This window comes from Euprymna scolopes, chromosome 21 (assembly GCF_053919585.1).
Source record: "Euprymna scolopes isolate OS-2025 chromosome 21, ASM5391958v1, whole genome shotgun sequence".
NCBI classification, from domain to species: Eukaryota; Metazoa; Mollusca; class Cephalopoda; order Sepiida; family Sepiolidae; genus Euprymna; species Euprymna scolopes.
In genome coordinates, this window is record NC_136502.1 from 111764776 (window position 1) to 111774898 (window position 10123).

The 10123-nt window shown below is 31.9% G+C and overlaps 1 protein-coding gene across 1 annotated transcript in view; it reads right to left on the bottom strand.

Moving 5' to 3' along the window:
* Positions 1 to 9908, bottom strand: part of LOC145242973 (protocadherin beta-13-like) — a 271516-nt gene extending 261608 nt beyond the window's left edge. Inside the window, exon 1 of the mRNA XM_080106080.1 lies at positions 8890 to 9908. The gene's annotated coding sequence lies outside the window, so the exon portion shown is untranslated. The remainder of the gene's footprint in view (positions 1 to 8889) is intronic.
* Between the last annotated feature and the right edge of the window lie 215 nt (positions 9909 to 10123).

The window sequence follows — 10123 nt, forward strand, 5'->3', positions numbered from 1 at the left end:
AATGTTACCAAATGCATTGAAATTTTATTTTCTGTCGACCTGTATAGTTTTAAAATTCTGAAATTAAGTTTTGTTATTTCTAAAATGTGTTTTTTGTAGTTTTACTTGGCCTAATGCAATTCCGAGAAACTTTAAAGGTAAAGGTCAGAGAAGGCCAGAAAGGATTCTCTAAACGGTTTTATGTTGTTTTTATTAAATATTACTAAATGAGAAATCGTTTCCATTTAAAATCCATTTTGTATTACGCATGTAAAATTGAAAAAAAAAAAACAGATTTTCTTTTTAGATAAACGCAAAAGCAGACAAAATTTGGTCGCCATTTTGTTTTGCTTTAGTTTATTCTACATAATGTTGACACATGTCAAACATACTTTTCTCAATTTTACATGCATCTTACTAAATTGATTTTAAGTAGAAATGATTCTTCACTTAGTAATAAAAGATAAAACCAACAACATAAAATCAGTTTTGATCCATACAGAATTTTTTCTTACATTATGACTGCGACCTTTTACCTATAGGTCAAAGATATAATTTTGATGGACACATATTTTAGACTTAAAAGAGATAATGCAATCTATATATCTATAAAAGTGAACGTGTCTGTGCGTGTGTGTGTATCTGTCTGTATCTGTGTGTACATTTCCCTACGCAATAACTCTCTCAATTTTAAGTCTACAGACTCGAAATTTGATATACAGGATATTGAGATTTTGGAAAATCTTTGTCATCCGTTTTCGGCCAGAGATTTGGCTATTAATGGAGTCAAAGATCAACGATTTGACCTTTGACAACTCTTCCAAACTCCTTCGCCAATTTTGGATCTAAACGCTTGAAATTTTAGATAGAGGTTCCTTGGACATGGATCTAACTTAATAATTTGATTTGAGTCCAGAACAATAAATGTTAAGGGGTCATAATAGGGGTCAGAGTTAAAAAACTTGACCGCTGAGTTTTTTTTTTTTGTCAACATACACCTCCAAACACCCGGGCAACGCCGGGCTGAAATTCTAGTAATGGTAGAAAAGCTCATCATTGTCTTCCTCCCCCCCCTCCTTTTTTTTTTTTTAATTAATCCACAGCCAAAACACCATTAGCAATAGACAGAGGTTTTCAAGCTAATTCGGAAATGCATAAAACTTAGGAATATCATGATAGTTACCCAATACAGAACTCTGAAAAATGTGACGGTGTTCATTCGCACAATTATGAGGCAGCACATTCAGGACCGCCATTAGAGCATTATTTTTTTTTTATTTCCTTTTCTTTTTATAAATGTCTGGCGAAAATGCAGACCCCACAGTATTATTGTACCCGTTGGCATATAAAAAAAAAAATAAAAAGTATAATTTTCCAAGAATTGGGTAATGTAGTTTCTGAATCGGATACTAGTATGGAGTATGTATCTAAAGGATGTTTCAGTATTTACAGAATCTGTACCGAATCAGTTTGATGTCCGAAATTGTTATACTCCACGTCCCCCCCAAAAAAAAAACCATGACTTTCAAATCCTAAACAGCTTCAGCCATTTTCAAGACCAACAAGTTTCTCGTCAGTATCTAGAATTGACTCTGTAAGTGCTGAAATTCTTTAAGTGCCCATCCTTGCAGATACCTCGGATATATGAATTTAAGTAAAAATGGCACAGGTAAAAATGGCAATAGAAAAAAAGCACATGGCACAAGAAAGTACATGAAACTTGTACAACGATTTTATCAACATCTTGGATACGATTACCCTACCATTAACACTAAGTCCAAGTAGTATACTTCCTAAGTCCTCTCTTAACTCTTGCTACTAATCCCAAGTTGAGTGGCAACAGTTACACACGTTTAAATAAGCCCTTCCTTAACTTTCAGTCTGAGTGGCAATGAATCCTAAAAAATCTAAATACTAGTTTACTGGTTCGTAGGTCCAGTGTCACAAAAACCATCATCATTACAAACATTAATTAATGAGAAACGAATTACCTCCCTTTATAATCGCTCTTTATCAGTTAAAATCATTAAAACAATTTCCTCTCCAATATATATATATATATATATATATATATATATATATATATATATATATATATATATATATATATGAGCAAACAGTTAATAAAATATGTAAAAAAAACACTTTGAAAGGAGTTAAAAACATATTTAATCTGAAAAGGAAACACTAGATAAATGGATAGTCCTTAATCCGCGGAGTTTCGAAGAAATACTTTCCTTCTCATCAGAGAGTAGGAATTAGCAAAATGCGGGATCGGATTTTGCATGCAGAAGTATTTGATGAAACAACAAATCCGATCCCGCATTTTGCTAATTCCTACCCTCTGATGAGAAGGAGAGTATTTCTTCGAAACTCTGCGGATTAAGGACTATCCATTTATCTAGTGTTTCCTTTTCAGATTAAATATGTTTTTAACTCATTTCAAAGTGTTTTTTAACATATTTTATTAACTGTTTGCTCATATTATAAGCTCTATTTCCTATTTGGTTTTATCGAGCTTTTATATCTGGCTGAGATAATTTTATAAATATTAATTCTTTAATATTTATAATTTACTTTAATTTTACCATCTTGGATCATTTTGGTAAATTCAATTGTAATTTTCATTTTATATATATATATATATATATATATATATATATATATATGGCAGTTTGTTTACGGTTTCAAATTGGCCATTTTATAATTTTATTTTATAATTTTACTTTATAATTTTACTTTATAATTTTATTTTATAATTTAAGAAAAAGTCATGTTGAGAGGAAACTGTACGTTTTTTTTATTGTAGTTTATTTTTTAAAATTAAAAAAAAAATGTGCAAGTGAATTGAGACCTGTTCCTTTATAATTTATATTAAATCATTCAGAAAAAAAAAGTGTTGTGTTGAATTTTCATTAAAAATAATCTAATTTTTTTGAATCAATTCTTTAGGTTAAAAAAGTATTTGCTAAAAAAATTGTTTTAAATTCGTCGTTATTTGTTTTATTTTATTTTTTATTTATTTTATTTATAATGTGTTTTAAAAATTTTCAACTACCGTGGAATTTCCAAGGTTTCTTCTAGTTATTACATGAATGCAACTAAGATTTAAGTAAAATAGTTACACCTCGTTCAAACGCTATCCGATCGTAAAGTGCTTTATCATTTTATGTAAGATCTATATTGGAAACTGATCCCCACTCTAAATTTTTTTTTACTATTTTTTTAAATACTTTTTTTTTACTCAAAAACTTTTTCAGATTACTCTTACTCAATCACCTTTAAAAAAATGCAAAATTTTATTTTGAAGGGGACAAAATTTAGCCGAGGGTCCTCATCTACAATAACACGAAAAGCAATAAAATAAATAATGTTGATTGGCTTAGACGTTTTTTAAAACTACAGGAGAGGGAGTCTACCCTCCTCCTTCCCTAATTTAGAAAAATCATTTTAATTTGCTTGAAAATAGAAAATATTTATTCAAAAACATTGATTTTAAAATATTGGAGAAGAAGGGTTAAGCCCTATTTGAAATTTTATAGATGGGAACCTAGTCACACACCTCCCTAATTAAATTTTTTTTTCGGTATATGTGCAACATCTTTCCACCCTCAAAAAATCATTTAAAATTACCGTTGTTGTAGGTTTTTGGAGATGCTGAAAACGAAAATAACGTTTAAAATTCCAGGAAACAAGTAGTTTTCAAGATATGAAGAAATTATAGTTTCAAAAAGTGGAGGATCGTTTTTCTATATTAATTTAACATAAAATGAAAACACAATTTATGGTCACCTTTTTGTTGGAAGGGGCTTGGTCAACGTAAAATGAATAATTGTGGCCTGGCAGACCAACACAAAACCTACCTTAAAAACTTGTTTTCTATAGGTTTTCGGGTGTGCTGAAAACGAATATCGCAATTAAATTTTCCGCAAATAAATAGTTTTGTGGATGCAATGCAATTCTTTATGTTATAAGTGGTGGCCATTTTACGTTAAACAAGCACCCCCCAACAAAAGGGCCATAAAGTGGGTGCTCATTTTACGTTAAATTAATATAGAAAAGTGATCTCCCACTTTTTGAAACTATAATTTCGTTATATTTTGGAAACTGCTTGTTTCATAGAATTTAAAACGTTATTTTCGTTATCAGCACCCTCGAAAACCTGTGATAATGGTAATTTTAAAGGATTTTTTGAGGGTGGAAAGATGCATATTTGCCAATGTTTCTATTAACAAATTGTTCTTTTTTTTATTTATTGAGATTGTCGGACTGACTTCCTCATCTTGGCTGTTATAGTCACAACGTTTCAGCCGTTTTGCTCTCCGGCCTTCATCAGGTGTTTTGTATCGAACTGGGGAACCGTTTGTTAGGAGCCTTGAACCCAACCTTTTATTACTATTAGACGTTGTATCAAAGTTTACAGTTACCCAAAGGTGCGGAGTTCAATCCTGAACGAAGGCAGTGAAAAGTAACATTCAAAACAGAGAATCAGCAACTATGTCCCAGAGCCTAGCTGGAGTCCGAACACGGTACCCCCGTAATAATAATGAAGGGTTGGGTTCGAGACTCCTAACGAACGGTTCCCCAGTTCGATACAAAACACCTGATGAAGGCCGGAGGGCAAAACGGCCGAAACGTTGTGACAATAACAACCAAGATGAGGAAGTCAGTCCGACAATCTCAAGAAATGAAAACACCTCATCTCAAAAATACAGACAATTACTAAATTGTTCTTTCTTTGTGCCATTTTCTTCTATTTAATCAGTTGGAACATTCGGTTGGTTCTACAATAGACAAAGGTTCGAAAACGTGGTAAAAAACAAACAAACAAAAAACAAATAAATCCTATCAAAAGCGAGAGAAGTTACTCTTCTACCTACCTGAATATGTGTTTAGTAGTTTTATTTACTTTGAAAAACTAGTAGTGTCAATCGTTACGTGAGAACAAGAAAAAAATGGCTGCGATGTGATTCTTACATCTGTGAAGTCTCGATAATCGCTTAAAAATAAGAAAATTAAAAATGCTGGTAGAAACCCACACAATGAATGCTACCATGACGTTTACTTCCAATTTTTGCTTAATTTTTTTCGTTATTTAAGTAAATTACTATTTTTATTAAAAAAATTTTTTTTTTTTATATAAATTTCTGAAAATAGAAAATTATTCAAATTTTAATTAATTTTGTTAAATTACTGTTTTTGCCGTTTAACTAAATTAGTATTCATGCGCTTATTGGATTGCGCTGAAATAATAACGTTATTATTTAGAAAGCCATTCTTACATGGGGAAGATGTTTTGTAACTACTCTGTACTTTCACCTAACAATTTAATAATAATAAAAAAAATCGCCCTTGCTTCATGATTTATCCCCATTGTTTGATCCGTCACCTTTCTTTTTACGAGTACCAAAAAAAAATTAAATAAAACAGAGGAAAATAATACTAAAAATACTAAGAAAAAAGTTGTAGCAATTTTCATAGTACACACGAAACACCGAAATGAAAACTCGGCTGCAAACAATATCATCCACACTTTTATAAACAAACTTTAAAAAAAAAAGAAGAAAAAAAAATAGCTAAGGAAGAGCGATAACTTGGTCACGATATTCTGCTTTAATTAGAAAATTATGAATTTGTGTCATCATTCTTCCGTAGCTAGCCTCTTAACTTGTTTATACAGATGGACATGATATATTTGTAGTCGAGTTTTTATTTCAATGTTTTACGAGTATGATGCAAATTGTAATAACTTAATTATTTTAATGCGATTTTCGTAAAAGAATATTCTTTTAATAGATTAAATCATGGTTTTAATAAATAAATAAGTTGTTTATTATAAGGAACAACGAAATCAATTTTACATTAAGTAATTTACGTGACTAAAATAGGAATTGACCGGGTGAACGATTTATTTGAAGTTTAGCCAATGAATGTTGTGTATTTTCATTGGAATCCAGTGAAATATCGCATGCAATAACAAAATAAATAAATAAATAAATACACTTTTCTTTAAAAAAATTCGGTACTTCTTTGGAACAAAAACGAAATAAAAAGTCGTAAAATAAAATTTCCATTAAAAAGCAATCTTATCTGCTTATTTATTTTTTGTCAATTTCAACTAAAACCAATGTTATTAACCTAATTGTCATTTCACAATTAGTAAAATATTACTGCATTCTTACATAAAACATGTACTTTCACGATTCATTCATCCGCCATTATTTGGGGGGGGGTGATGAAAATGTAACAAGACATACTGCGATTATCTTCCCTTATTTATGTTTATTAGTTAAGTAAATTTCCTTCGAAAACTATTTTCATTTATAATTAATTTTCGGCAATTCGGAATCTTAACACATTATTCTAAGGGAGGTAACTATTTTACTAAAGTAGTTGAAAAAAAAATTTTTTTTCTTACAATTATTCGAATGTAAAAATTGAATTTAACTTGAAAATCCTGCATAAAAATAGCACGATCCGTAAACTGCACAAGTACCGACAGTTTAAGCAATTTAATAGACTACTAATATTTATGTAATTATGCACTAATGTTACCGTGCTGAAATATTAACGTTATTATTCAGAAAGCTATTCTTAACACTGCGAGGAGAGGGACTGAACTGTTATCCAAGCTTGAACCTCTGTCCCATCGACGAAATGTTGCATCCCTCTACCTGGTCTACAAGTATTTTAATGGTGGATGCTCTGACGAACTACAAGCACTTGTATCCCTCCTCGACGTAAATACCCCCCCCCCCAATAAACCCGGCAATCAGCAAAATCCCACCCCTACACAGTAGAGATGCCTAGATGTAAGAAAGTCTTCTAATCTAATAGTTGCTTCCCTAGAACTGCTAGACTCTGGAACTCCCTTCCGGATTCCTGTTTTCCAAACTGTACTGACATGCAGAAGTTCAAGTGTAATGTGAACAGACATTTTGCTGGTCGACTCCCTACATAGTATCCCTGTAACTTATGCCCCCGATAGTAGCCCCCACTCCTGCTTAAAAGTGGCCCTGTGCCTTGTTTGGGGTGGAAATAGAATCAAAATAGGGGGTGTTTTGTAATTATTCTGTACTTTCACCTAAAATAAAAATATAAAACTTGAATTTAACTTTAAAATAGTATTTTTTTTAAAATAGCACGGTAACATAAGTGCATAAGCACCATATTTATTATTAACTGAATAAAACTATACACGTTCAGCCATTAGAAAAAGTGTATATTCATAACCGAATTATTTTACCCATTAAATTTGCTGTTTACAACAACGGGACAAGATCAAAGTGTAGTATCTGTTCCGACAGATACTGCAAGCTATGACTAGCTATGACTAGCAAAGACCAGATGTGGGGGCAACCCCACATGCCTGACCTTTAACCAGCTCCCATTTCCCACCTCTCGGGAGCTGGTCCCCCCTTTCCCTTCCCCCTCCCTTCACTCCTCACATTAAAAATTGGCCTTGTGCCTAATTTGCTCGGTGGGGGAGCAAATAACTACCATCTGTTCCGGCAGATACTGCAAGCTATGACTAGCTATGACTAGCAAAGACCAGATGTGGGGGCAACCCCACATGCCTGACCTTTAACCAGCTCCCATTTCCCACCTCTCGGGAGCTGGTCCCCTTTTTCCCTTCCCCCTCCCTTCACTCCTCACATTAAAAATTGGCCTTGTGCCTAATTTGCTCAGTGGGGGAGCAAATAAATACCATCTGTTCTTCAGATGCTGCACTTCTATTTCTTATTCTCTTTCGGTGGAGGAGAAATCCTTCACGACTGAGACAATTTTTATTTTTGTACCTTTTCTCCACGTTAAAAAACGACCCTGGTGTCTAACTCTGTCCCGTGGGGAGGCATAGTAAATAGGTACAACAAATTGGTACTAGTGCACTTATTGATCTGTGCTGAAATAATAACGTTATTATTTAAAAAGCCATTCTTAACATGGGGATGGTGTTTTGTAACTATTCTATACTTCAACATTACAATTGAATAAAAAAAAAACATATCATAAAACTTTAATTAAACTTGGAAATACGATTTAAAAAATAGCGCGGATCAGTAAGTGCACTAGCACCAACAAATTTAATGGTTTTAAACTTCATTTAAATATTTTTTTAAACTCAAATAGGTCACAAATGCGTGCGTAAAGTAAAACGAAGTCCTTTTGAATAATTTTCCAACTGTATTTCATTTAAAATAATTTAAAATTATATTATTTTAATAATTAAAAAATAAAAACGGCAAAAATCACTAAATCACGGCGTGAGTTTATTGCGTGGAAAAAAATTGTGTAGTAGGCTTTTTTTTTGTTAAATATCATTATAGGAAGAATCTTTTCAAGTTAAAATCAAGTGATAAATACACATTTTATATTGAAGAATACACACTTTAAATATGTAAACATTAGGTACAGAATAACAAGTTATCCAAAATGGATGTCTCATTTAGACCATATTGCATAACTTTACTTGATGTTTACATATTTAAAGTATGTGTTTCTAAATACAAAATGTGTATTTCTCAACTGATTTTAACTGGAAAAGATTCCTCGTATAATATATATATATATATATATATATATATATATATATAAGAAGTTTGTTAATGCCTCCACAGAATTTTTGGTGCATGTGCAAATGTTACCGTGCTTTTTTTTTATATAGTATATTTAAATTAAAGTCACGGTTTGGGATTTTTTTTTTTTTAATTAAATCAAATTGTTAGATGAAAATACAGAATAATTACAAAACACCCTTCCCTCCCCATGTTAAGAATGGCTTTCTAAATATCATTATTATTTCAGCACGGTAATATAAGTGCATAATTACCGATCCCCCCCCCCTCATAATAAACTCTAGCCGTAATTTTAGTGACTCTGGCAAAAAAAAAAAAAAAAAAAAAAACTTACCTGTTTTTACATATAGTATCGCCTAGTCCCATATTGGTTTGTTGTAACTTGGAAAAAAAAAACGTATCTGTTCCCTTTGGTGAAACGTTACTATGACGACTTGAACTTAAATTAACTTCAGGTACTCTAAAATCAAGAACAGGTTTCCTTGCGGGTCGCGGAGAAAACACGTGTTTGAAATAAATAAAACGCCTTTTATTTCCTCGTTCGAATGCGTTCCTTGCGTATTTTTTTTATTTTTATTTTTTTCAATTCTTTTTTTTAATTATTTTATGCAACTCCGAACTAGTCATTCTCGACATTCGCGCTGACACATCGGCTCCCGTAAAAAAAATAGCGAAGTTAAAGCGCTACTGAGCTTGGTCAGTACTTTGGATGACCATTTAGCAATACCAGACACCGTATTTTGAATCCGGTCCGAATGGCCTTGTCTACTACGAACAAGCCCGTGTCGTTGGTTTTGATCTGCGCCGATCAGACACTGGCCGGCGATAAAAGATCGGTTTCAGATTTGAGATTCAGATAAAGTTGAGTCAAGCCGGCGTTGGATTTCTCCTTGGAAATTTCGCGTCATATCGAAAGTGAAACTTATGGTGAACTGAACCAGAACCACTTACCGTACCGTCTTAGTCAGTCGTTGTTGTTGTCGTTTTTCTTCTGCGAGTCTTCCAGTTTTTCTTCTTTTTTTTTACACTTAAGAATTCCTCATTTAGAAAGAGAATACCGTTGTCACTTTGCACTTAACGAGTCCACGTTTTCTTTCTTTTTTTTTTTTTTTTTTTTTTTTTGGTCCAATTTGTGAGACGCGGGCACTTTTATTATTTCTTCTTATTTTTTGTTTCTTATTGGGGCGGACAATGTAATAATACTATCACTACTAAAAAATAAATAAATAAAGGTTGGGTTAAATTGGTGTGTTTTAAGTGTCTTATTTCCCTGAGACGTTCAAGCAGTCAACATCTTAACTGTACACCCAGGTAAAGGAGGGACCTTTTTTTTTTCTTTTATCCCCCCCCCCTTTTTTATTTCAAAGAATGGTAATAGCTTTTTTTTTAATTCGTTTTTTTTTTTGTACATTTTTGTGAACATATAATGAATTCTTCTAAAATAGCGTTTATTTATTTATTATTATTATTTATTTATTTATTTATTTATTTATTTATTTATTTTGTAGAAAAAAGGTCCTTTACTTATCTTTTAAATTTATCATCATTATTTATTTTTTTTTTTTTCT